Source organism: Trachypithecus francoisi, unplaced genomic scaffold, assembly GCF_009764315.1.
Source record: "Trachypithecus francoisi isolate TF-2019V2 unplaced genomic scaffold, Tfra_2.0 Lachesis_group6, whole genome shotgun sequence".
Lineage (NCBI taxonomy): Eukaryota > Metazoa > Chordata > Mammalia > Primates > Cercopithecidae > Trachypithecus > Trachypithecus francoisi.
The window spans coordinates 80,058,078-80,068,295 of record NW_022681471.1 but is presented as its reverse complement, the minus strand read 5'-3'; positions in this window follow the sequence as shown (position 1 = coordinate 80,068,295).

Sequence of the window (10,218 nt, the reverse complement as noted above, 5' to 3'; positions counted from 1 at the left end):
GGCATTCTCTTATATAACTGCAAGACAATTATCAAACATAGAAAAATTAACATTGAATCAACACTATTACTTAATATAATACTTATATTCAAAGTTAGCCAATTGTCCCATAAGGTCCTAAATAACAATTTTTCTCCCAGTTCAGGATCTAATCCAATCTAAAAGGTTGTTTTGAGTCTCTACATCTCTTTAGTATCTTTTAATCTGAAACAATTCCTCAGCCTTTACTTTCATGATACTGGTAGTTTTAGAAGTATAGGCCAGATGCTTTGTAGAACTCATCCTTTTTTATGGTTGCATAATATTCCATGATGTATATGTACCATATCTTCTTAATCCAGTCTATCATTGATGGACATTTGGGTTGGTTCCAAATCTTTGCTATTGTGAATCGTGCCACAATAAACGTATGTGTGCATGTGTCTTTATAGTAGCATGATTGATAATCCTTTGGGTATCTATCCAGTAATGGGATTGCTGGGACAAATGGTATTTCTAGTTCTAGATCCTTGAGGAATTGCCACACTGTCTTTCACAATGGTTGAACCAATTTGCACTCCCACAAATGGTGTAAAAGCATTCCTATTTCTCCACATCTTCTCCAACATCTGTTGTTTCTTAACTTTTTAATGATTGCCATTCTAAATGGCATGAGATGTATCTCATTGTAGTTTTGATTTACATTTTTCTGATGACTAGTGATGATGTGCATTTTTTCATGTGTCTGTTGGCTGCATAAATGTCTTCTTTGAGAAGTGTCTGTTCATATCCTTTGCCCACTTTTTGATGGAGTTGTTTGTTTTTTTCTTGTAAATTTGTTTAAGTTCTTTGTACATTCTGGATGTTAGCCCTTTGTCAGATAAGTAGATTGCAAAATTTTCTCCCATTCTGTAGGATGCCTGTTCACTCTGATGGAAGTTTCTCTTGCCATGCAGAAGCTCATTAGTTTAATTAGATCCCATTTGTCTATTTTGGTTTTTATTGTCAATGCTTTTGGTGTTTTAGTCATGAAGTTCTTACCCATGCCTATGTCCTGAATGGTATTGCCTAGGTATCTTCTAGGGGTTTTATGGTTTTACGCCTGACATGTAAGTCTTTAATCCATCTAGAATTAATTTTTGTATGAGGTATAAGGAAGGGATCCAGTTTCAGCTTTCTACATAGCCAGTTTTCTCAGCACCATTTATTAAATAGGGAATAATTTCACCATTGCTTGTTTCAGTCAGATTTGACAAAGATTAGATGGTTGTAGATGTGTGGCATTATCTCTGAGGCCTCTGTTCTGTTCCATTTGTCTATATATCTGTTTTGGTACCAGTACCATGCTGTTTTGGTTACTGTAGCCTTGTAGTATAGTTTGAATTCAGGCAATGTGATCCCTCAACCTTTGCTTTTTGCGTAGGATTGTCTTGGCAGTGTGGACTCTTTTTTTGTTTCTGTATGAACTTTAAAGTAGTTTTTTCCAATTCTGTGAAAAAAGGCAAAGGTAGTTTGATGGGGATGGCACTGAATCTATAAATTACTTTCAGCAGTATGGCCATTTTCATGATATTGACTCTTCCTATCCATGAGCATGGAATATTTTTCCATTTGTTTGTGTTTTCTTTTATTTCATTGAGGAGTGCTTTACATTCAACTATGTGATCAATTTTGGAATAAGTGTGATGTGGTGCTGAGAAGAATGTATATTCTGTTGATTTGGGGTGAAGAGTTCTGCAGATGTCTACTAGATCTGCTTGGTGCAGAGCTGAGTTCAAGTCCTGGATATCCTTGTTAACCTTCTATCTCATTGAACTGTCTAATGCTGACAATGGGGTGTTTAAGTCTCCCATTATTATTGTGTGGGAGTCTAAGTCTCTTCATAGGTTACTAAGGACTTGCTTTATGAATTTAGATGCTCCTGTATTGGGTGCAGAGACTAGGATTGCAACCTTTTTTTTTTTTTTTTTTTTTTTTGAGGCTATGTGGGTCTGTGCATGTGAGATGGGTACCCTGAATACAGCACACTGATGGGTCTTGACTCTTTATCCAATTTACCAGTCTGTGTCTTTTAATTGGGGCATTTAGCCCATTTACATTCAAGGTTAATGTTGTTATGTGTGAAATTGATTCTGTCATTGTGATGTTCGCTGGTTATTTTGCCCATTAATTAATGCAGTTTCTTCATAGCATTGATGATCTTTACAATTGGCATGTTTTTGCAATGGCTGGTACCAGTTGTTTCTTTCCATGCTTAGTGTTTCCTTCAGGAGCTCTTGGAAGTCAGGCCTGGTGGTGATAAAGTCTCTCAGCATTTGCTTGTCTGTAAAGAATTTTATTTCTCCTTCACTTATGAAGTTTAGTTTGGCTGGATATGAAATTCTGGGTTGAAAATTCTTTTCTTTAAGAGTGTTGAATATTGACTCCAACTCTCTTCTGGCTTGTAGCATTTCTGTCGAGAGATCTACCGTTACTCTGATGGCCTTCCTTTTCTGGGTTACCAGACCTTTCTCTCTGGCTGCCCTTTACATTTTTTCCTTCATATCAACCTTGGGGAATCTGATAAGTATGTGTTTTGGGGTTGCACTTCTCAAGGAATATCTTCGTGATGTTCTCTATGTTTCCTAAATTTGAACGTTGGTCTGCCTCACTTTGTTGGGGAAGTTCTCCTGGATAGTATCCTGAAGAGTGTTTTCCAACTTGATAACATTCTCCCCATTACTCTCAGGTACACCAATCAAACATAGATTTGGTCTTTTCATATAGTCCCTATTTCTTAGAGGCTTTGTTCCTTTCTTTTTACTCTTTCATCTCTAACCTTGCCTTCTCAGTTTGTTTCGTTAATTTGATCTTCAATCATTGATACACTTTTTTCCACTCGATTGAATTGGCTATTGAAGCTTGTGCATGCCTCATGATGTACTCGTGCCATGGTTTTCAGCTCCATCAGGTTATTTAAGGTTTTCTTTACACTGTTTATTCTAGTTAGACATTCATCTAATCTTTTTTCAAGGTTTTTAGCTTCCTTGCAATGGGTTAGAACATCCTCCTTCAGCTTGGAGAATTTTGTTATTATCAAATTTCTGAAGCCTACTTCTGTCAACTCGTCAAAGTTGTTCTCCAACCAGCTTTGTTCCATTGCCGGCAAGGAGCTGTGATCCTTTGGAGGAGAAGAGGCACTCTGATTTTAGAATTTTCAGCTTTTCTGCTCTGGTTTCTCGCCATCTTTGTGGTTTTATCTACCTTTGGTCTTTGATGTTGGTGATCTACAGATGGGGTTTTTGTATAGATGACCTTTTTGTTAATGTTGATGCTATTCCTTTCTGTTCATTAGCTTTCCTTCTAAAAGTCAGTTCCCTCAGCTGCAGGTCTGTTGGAGTTTGCTGGAGTTCCACTTCAGCCCCTATTTGCCTGTGTATCACCAGTGGAGACTACATAACAGCAAATATTGCAGAACAGCAAATATTGCTGCCAGATCCTTCCTCTGGAAGCTTCGTCCCAGAGGGGTAGCTGCCTATGTGAGGTGTCCATCAGTCCCTACTGGGATGTGTCTCCAAGTTAGGTTCTATGGGGGTCAGGAACCCACTTGAGGAGGCAGTCTGTCCATTCTCAGAGTTCAACACCATGCTGGGAGAACACTGCTCTCTTCAGTGCTGTCAGACAGGGACGTTTAAGTCTGCTGAAGTTGTCTGCTGCCTTTTGTTCAACTATGCCCTGCCCACAGAGGTGGAGTCTAGAGGCAATAGGCCTTGCTGATCTGTGGTGGGCTCTGCTCAGTTCAAGGTCCCTGGTCACTTTTCTTACCTACTCAAGCCTCAGCAATGGCAGATGCCCCTCCCCCAGCCAGGCTGCCACCTAGCAGATCAATCTCAGGCTGCTGTGCTAGCAGTGAGTAAGGCTCTGTGGGTGTGAGACCCATCAAGCCATGCACAGGAGAGAATCATGTTATCTTCCAGTAGCTAAGACCTTGGGAAAAGCATAGTATTTGGGTGGGGATTGTCCCATTTTTCCAGGTAGTCTGTCACAGTTCCCCTGGCTAGGAAGGGAAATCCTCCAGCCCAGCCCCTTGCACTTCCAACTTAGGCAATGCCCCGACCAGCTGCAGCTCACCTACCATGGGCTGCACCCACTGTCAAACCAGTCCCAATGAGATGAACCAGGTACCTCTGTTGGAAATGCAGAAATCACCCACCTTCTGCATTGATCACGCTGGGAGCTCCAGAACAGAGCTGTTACTATTTGGCCATCTTGGAACCTATTTGAGGATTCCATTTTTAAGGCAGAATAGTATTCCATTGTGTATATATACACACTGTGTATATATTTTTTATCATTTATAAGTTGAAGAACTCTCACTCATTACTAGATGTATCTCCAAATAAATATAAATTGTTCCACCAAAAAGATACAGGCACCCGTATATTTATCATAGAACTATCCACAATAGCAAAACCATGGAATCAACCTAGATATCCATCAATGGTAGACTGGATAAAGAAATATGGTACACATACATCATGGAATATTACACTGCTATAAAAGTGAAATCATGTTCTTTGTGGCAACACGTATGCATCTGGAGAACATTATCCTAAGCAAATCAACACAGAAACAGAAAACCAAATGTTCTTACTTATAAATGGAAGCTAAACATCGAGTACACATAGACACAAAGAAGGGAAAGATAGACACTGAGGTCTACTTGAGTGGGGAGGATAGAAGGAGGGTGAAGGTAAAAAAAAAAAAAAATCTACCTGTCAGATACTATCTTCACTATCTGGGTAACAAAATTATCTGTATAGCAAATCCCAGTGACACGCAATTTACCCATGTAACAAACCTGAACACGTATACTCTGAAGCTAAAATAAAAGTCAAATAAATTTGTTTAAAAAATATCTGTTGACAGACATTTAGGTTGACTCCATATTTTCGCTCTTGTGAATAATTTTGCAGTGAACATGAAAGTGTAGATATCTCTTTGAAATACAGATTTCTTTTCCTTTAGACATATACCCAGTAGTGAGGTTGCTGGATCACATGGTAGTTCTATATTTAGTTTTTCGAGAAACCTCCATACTATTTTCAATGATTTTACCAATTCATATTCCCACCAACAATGTGCATGGGTTCACTTCTTTCTACATCCTTTCCAACACTTATCTTTCACTTGTTTGATAATAGCCATTCTAACAGGTATAAAGTGATATTGCCTTGTGGTTTTAATTCACATTTCCCTGATAATTAGTAATCTGGGGATTTCCTAATATATCTTTTGGCCATTAGGATGTCTTTTATTATTATTATTTTTTTTTGAGAAACGTCTATTCAGACCATTTGCCTAGTTTTTAATTGGGTTTTTTATTTTTCTTATTGAATTGCTTGAGTGTCACATATTTTGGATATTAACCCTTTATCAAATATGTGGCTTGCAAATATTTTCTGCCATTCTGTAGGTTGACTCACCACTCTGTTGATTGTTTCTTTGGCTGTGCAGAATCTTTTTAGTTTGAAGCAGTCCCATTTGTCAATTTTTGCTTTAGTTGCTGGTGTCTTTGAGGTCGTATCTAAAAAATTATTGTGCAAAACAATGCCATGGAGCTTCTCTCTTACGTTTTCTTCAGTAGTTGTACAGATTCAGGTCTTACATTTAAGTTTTTAATCCGTTTTCAGTGGGGCTTGTATATGGTGTTAGATAATAGTCTAATTTAATTCTTCTGCATATGGATATCCAGTTTTTCCAGCACCACTTATTGAAGAGTCTGTTCTTTTTCTGTTGCTTATTGTTGGCACCTTTGACCAAAATCAACTGATTGTAAATGTGTGGATATATTTGTTGGTTCTCTGTTGTGTTCCATTGGTCTATGTGGCTGTTCATATGCCAATACCATGCTATTTTGATTACAATAAAATGTAATAGCTTTGCAGTATATTTCTAAGCCAGATAGTGTGATTCCTACAGCTTTGTTTCTTTCACTGAGTATTGCTTTAGCTATTCAGGGTCTTAGATTTTCTTCTTTTTCTGCGAAAGATATAATTACAATTTTGATAGTGATTTCATTAAATCTGTAGATTGCTTTAGATAGTATAGGCCTTTTAATAATATTGATTCTTCTAATCCAAGACCATGGGATGTCTTTCCATTTATTTGTATCATCTTTAATTTCTTTCATCAATGTTTTATGGTTTTCAGCTTGTAGGTCTTTCACCTCCTTATGTTTATTCCTAAGTATTTTTGTAGTTAATGTAAATACAATTGTTTTCTTTATTTCTTTTCAGATATTTTGTTGTTAGTGTATAGAAATACTACTAATTTTAGTAGTTTGATTTTATATCCTACAACTTTAATGAATTCATTTATTAGTTAAAACAGATTTTTGATGAAGTCTTTAGGGTTTTCCATAAATAAGATTATGTCATTCACAGATGGGAACAATTTAACTTCCTCTTTTCTAACTTGAATACCTTTCATGTCTTTCTCTTCCCTAATTGCTCATTCTAAGACTTCCAGTACTAGGTTGCATATATAAGTGGTGAGAGAGAATCTTTGTCTTATTCCTGTTCTTTCAACATTTCAACATTGATTATGATGTCAGCTGTGTTTGTCATATAAGGCCTTTATAATGTTCAGGTACATTCCTTCTATACCTAATTGCTGTGAGTTTTTATTATGAAAAGATGATGGATAATACCAAATTCTTTTTTTTTTTTTTTTTGTACTTTAAGTTCTAGGGTACATGTACATAACGTGCAGGTTGTTAAATATATATACTTATGCCATGTTGGTGTGCTGCACCCATCAACTCGTCAGCACCCATCAATTCATCATTTACATCATGTATAACTCCCCAGTGCAATCCCTCCCTCCTTCCCCCTCCCCATAACAGGCCCCAGTGTGTGATGTTCCCCTTCCCGAGTCCAAGTGATCTCATTGTTCAGTTCCCACCTATGAGTGAGAACATGCGGTGTGTGTTTTCTCTTCTTGTGATACTTTGCAAAGAATGATGGTTTCCAGCTGCATCCAAGTCCCTACAAAGGACGCAAACTCATCCTTTTTGATGGCTGCATAGTATCCATGGTGTATATATGCCACATTTTCTTAGTTTCCTGACTTTTTAATGATCACCATTCTAACTGGTGTGAGATGGTATCTCATTGTGGTTTTCATTTCCATTTCTCTAATAACCAGTGATGATGAACTTTTTTAAATGTTTGTTGGCTGCATAAATGTCTTATTTTGAGAAATGTCTGTTCATATACTTCACCCACTTTTTGATGGGGTTGCTTGTTTTTTTCTTGTAAATTTGTTTAAGTTCTTTGTGGTGATATTAGCCCTTTGTGTAAAAGTGTTCCTATTTCTCCACATCCTCTCCAAAACCTGTTCTTTCCTGACTTCTTAATGATTGCAATTCTAACTGCTGTGAGATGGTATCTCATTGTGGTTTTGATTTGCATTTCTCTGATGGCCAGTGATGATGAGCATTTTTTCATGTGTCTGTTGGCTGTATGAATGTCTTCTTTTGAGAAATGTCTGTTCATATCCTTTCCCCACTTTTTGATGGGGTTGTTTGTTTTTTCCTTGTATAGTTGTTTGAATTCTTTGTAGATTCTGGATATTAGCCCTTTGTCAGATGAGTAGGTTGCAAAAATTTTCTCCCATTCTGTAGGTTGCCTGTTCACTCTGATGGTAGTTTCTTTTGCTGTGCAAAAGCTCTTTAGTTTAATGAGATCCCATTTGTCAATTTTGGCTTTTGCTGCCATTGCTTTTGGTGTTTTAGACATGAAGTCCTTGCCCATGTCTATGTCCTGAATGGTATACCTAGATTCTCTTCTAGGGTTTTTATGGTATTAGGTCTAACATTTAAGTCTCTAATCCATCTTGAATAAATCTTCGTATAAGGGGTAAGGAAAGGATCCAGTTTCAGCTTTCTACTTATGGCTAGCCAATTTTCCCAGCACCATTTATTAAATAGGGAATCCTTTCCCAATTCTTGTTTCTCTCAGGTTTGTCAAAGATCAGATGGCTGTAGATGTGTGGTATTATTTCTGAGGACTCTGTTCTGTTCCATTGGTCTATATCTCTGTTGTGGTACCAGTACCATGCTGTTTTGGTTACTGTAGCCTTGTAGTATAGTTTGAAGTCAGGTAGCGTGACGCCTCCAGCTTTGTCCTTTTGACTTAGGATTGTCGTGGCAATGCGAGCTCTTTTTGGTTCCATATGAACTTTAAAGCAGTTTTTTCCAATTCTGTGAAGAAACTCATTGGTAGCTTGATGGGGATGGCATTGAATCTATAAATAACCTTGGGCAGTATGGCCATTTTCACAATATTGATTCTTCCTATCCATGAGCATGGTATGTTCTTCCATTGTTTGTGTCCTCTTTGATTTCACTGAGCAGTGGTTTGTAGTTCTCCTTGAAGAGGTCCTTGACATCCCTTGTAAGTTGGATTCCTAGGTATTTTATTCTCTTTGAAGCAATTGTGAATGGAAGTTCATTCCTGATTTGGCTCTCTGCTTGTCTGTTACTGGTGTACAAGATGCTTGTGAATTTTGCACATTCATTTTGTATCCTGAGACTTTGCTGAAGTTGCTTATCAGCTAAAGGAGATTTTGGGCTGAGACGATGGGGTTTTCTAAATATACCATCATGTCATCTGCAAACAGGGACAATTTGACTTCTTCTTTTCCTAACTGGATACCCTTGATTTCTTTCTCTTCCCTGATTGCCCTAGCCAGAACTTCCAACACTATGTTGAATAGGAGTGGTGAGAGAGGGCATCCCTGTCTTGTGCCAGTTTTCAAAGGGAATTTTTCCAGTTTTTGCCCATTCAGTATGATATTGTCTGTGGGTTGGTCATAAATAGCTCTTATTATTTTGAGGTACGTTCCATCAATACCGAATTTATTGAGCGTTTTTAGCATAAAGGGCTGTTGAATTTTGTCAAAAGCCTTTTCTGCATCTATTGAGATAATCATGTGGTTCTTGTCTTTGGTTCTGTTTCTATGCTGGATTACGTTTATTGATTTGCGAATGTTGAACCAGCCTTGCATCCCAGGGATGAAGCCCACTTGATCATGGTGGATAAGGTTTTTGATGTGCTGCTGAATCCGGTTTGCCAGTATTTTATTGAGAATTTTTGCATCGATGTTCATCAGGGATAGTGGTGTAAAATTCTCTTTTTTTGTTGTGTCTCTGCCAGGCTTTGGTATCAGGATGATGTTGGCCTCATAAAATGAGTTAGGGAGGATTCCCTCTTTTTCTATTGATTGGAATAGTTTCAGAAGGAATGGTACCAGCTCCTCCTTGTACCTCTGGTAGAATTCAGCTGTGAATCCATCTGGTCCTGGACTTTTTTGGTGGGTAGGTTATTAAGTGTTGCCTCAATTTGAGAGCCTGCTATTGGTCTATTCAGGGATTCAATTTCTTCCTGGTTTAGTCTTGGGAGAGTGTAAGTGTCCAGAAATTATCCATTTCTTCTAGATTTTCTAGTTGATTTGCGTAGAGGCATTTATAGTATTCTCTGATGGTTTTTGTATTTCTGTGGGGTTGGTGGTGATATCCCCTTTATCATTTTTTATTGCATCTATTTGATTCTTCTCTCTTTTCTTCTTTATTAGTCTTGCTAGCGGTCTGTCAATTTTGTTGATCTTTTCAAAAAACCAACTCCTGGATTCATTGATTTTTGGAGGGTTTTTTTGTTTCTCTATCTCCTTCAGTTCTGCTCTGATCTTAGTTATTTCTTGCCTTCTGCTAGCTTTTGTATGTGTTTGCTCTTGCCTCTCTAGTTTTTCAATTGTGATGTTAGAGTGTCAATTTTAGATCTTTCCTGCTTTCTCTTGTGGGCATTTAGTGCTATAAATTTCCCTCTACACACTGCTTTAAATGTGTCCCAGAGATTCTGGTATGTTGTATCTTTGTTCTCATTGATTTCAAAGAACATCTTTATTTCTGCCTTCATTTCGTTATATACCCAGTAGTCATTCAGGAGCAGGTTGTTCAGTTTCCATGTAGTTGAGCAGTTTTGATTGAGTTTCTTAGTCCTGAGTTCTAGTTTGATTGCACTGTGGTCTGAGAGCCAGTTTGTTATAATTTCTGTTCTTTGACATTTGCTGAGGAGTGCTTTACTTCCAATTATGTGTTCAATTTTGGAATAAGTGCGATGTGGTGCTGAGAAGAATGTATATTCTGTTGATTTGGGGTGGAGAGTTCTATAGATGTCAATTAGGTCCGCTTGGTGC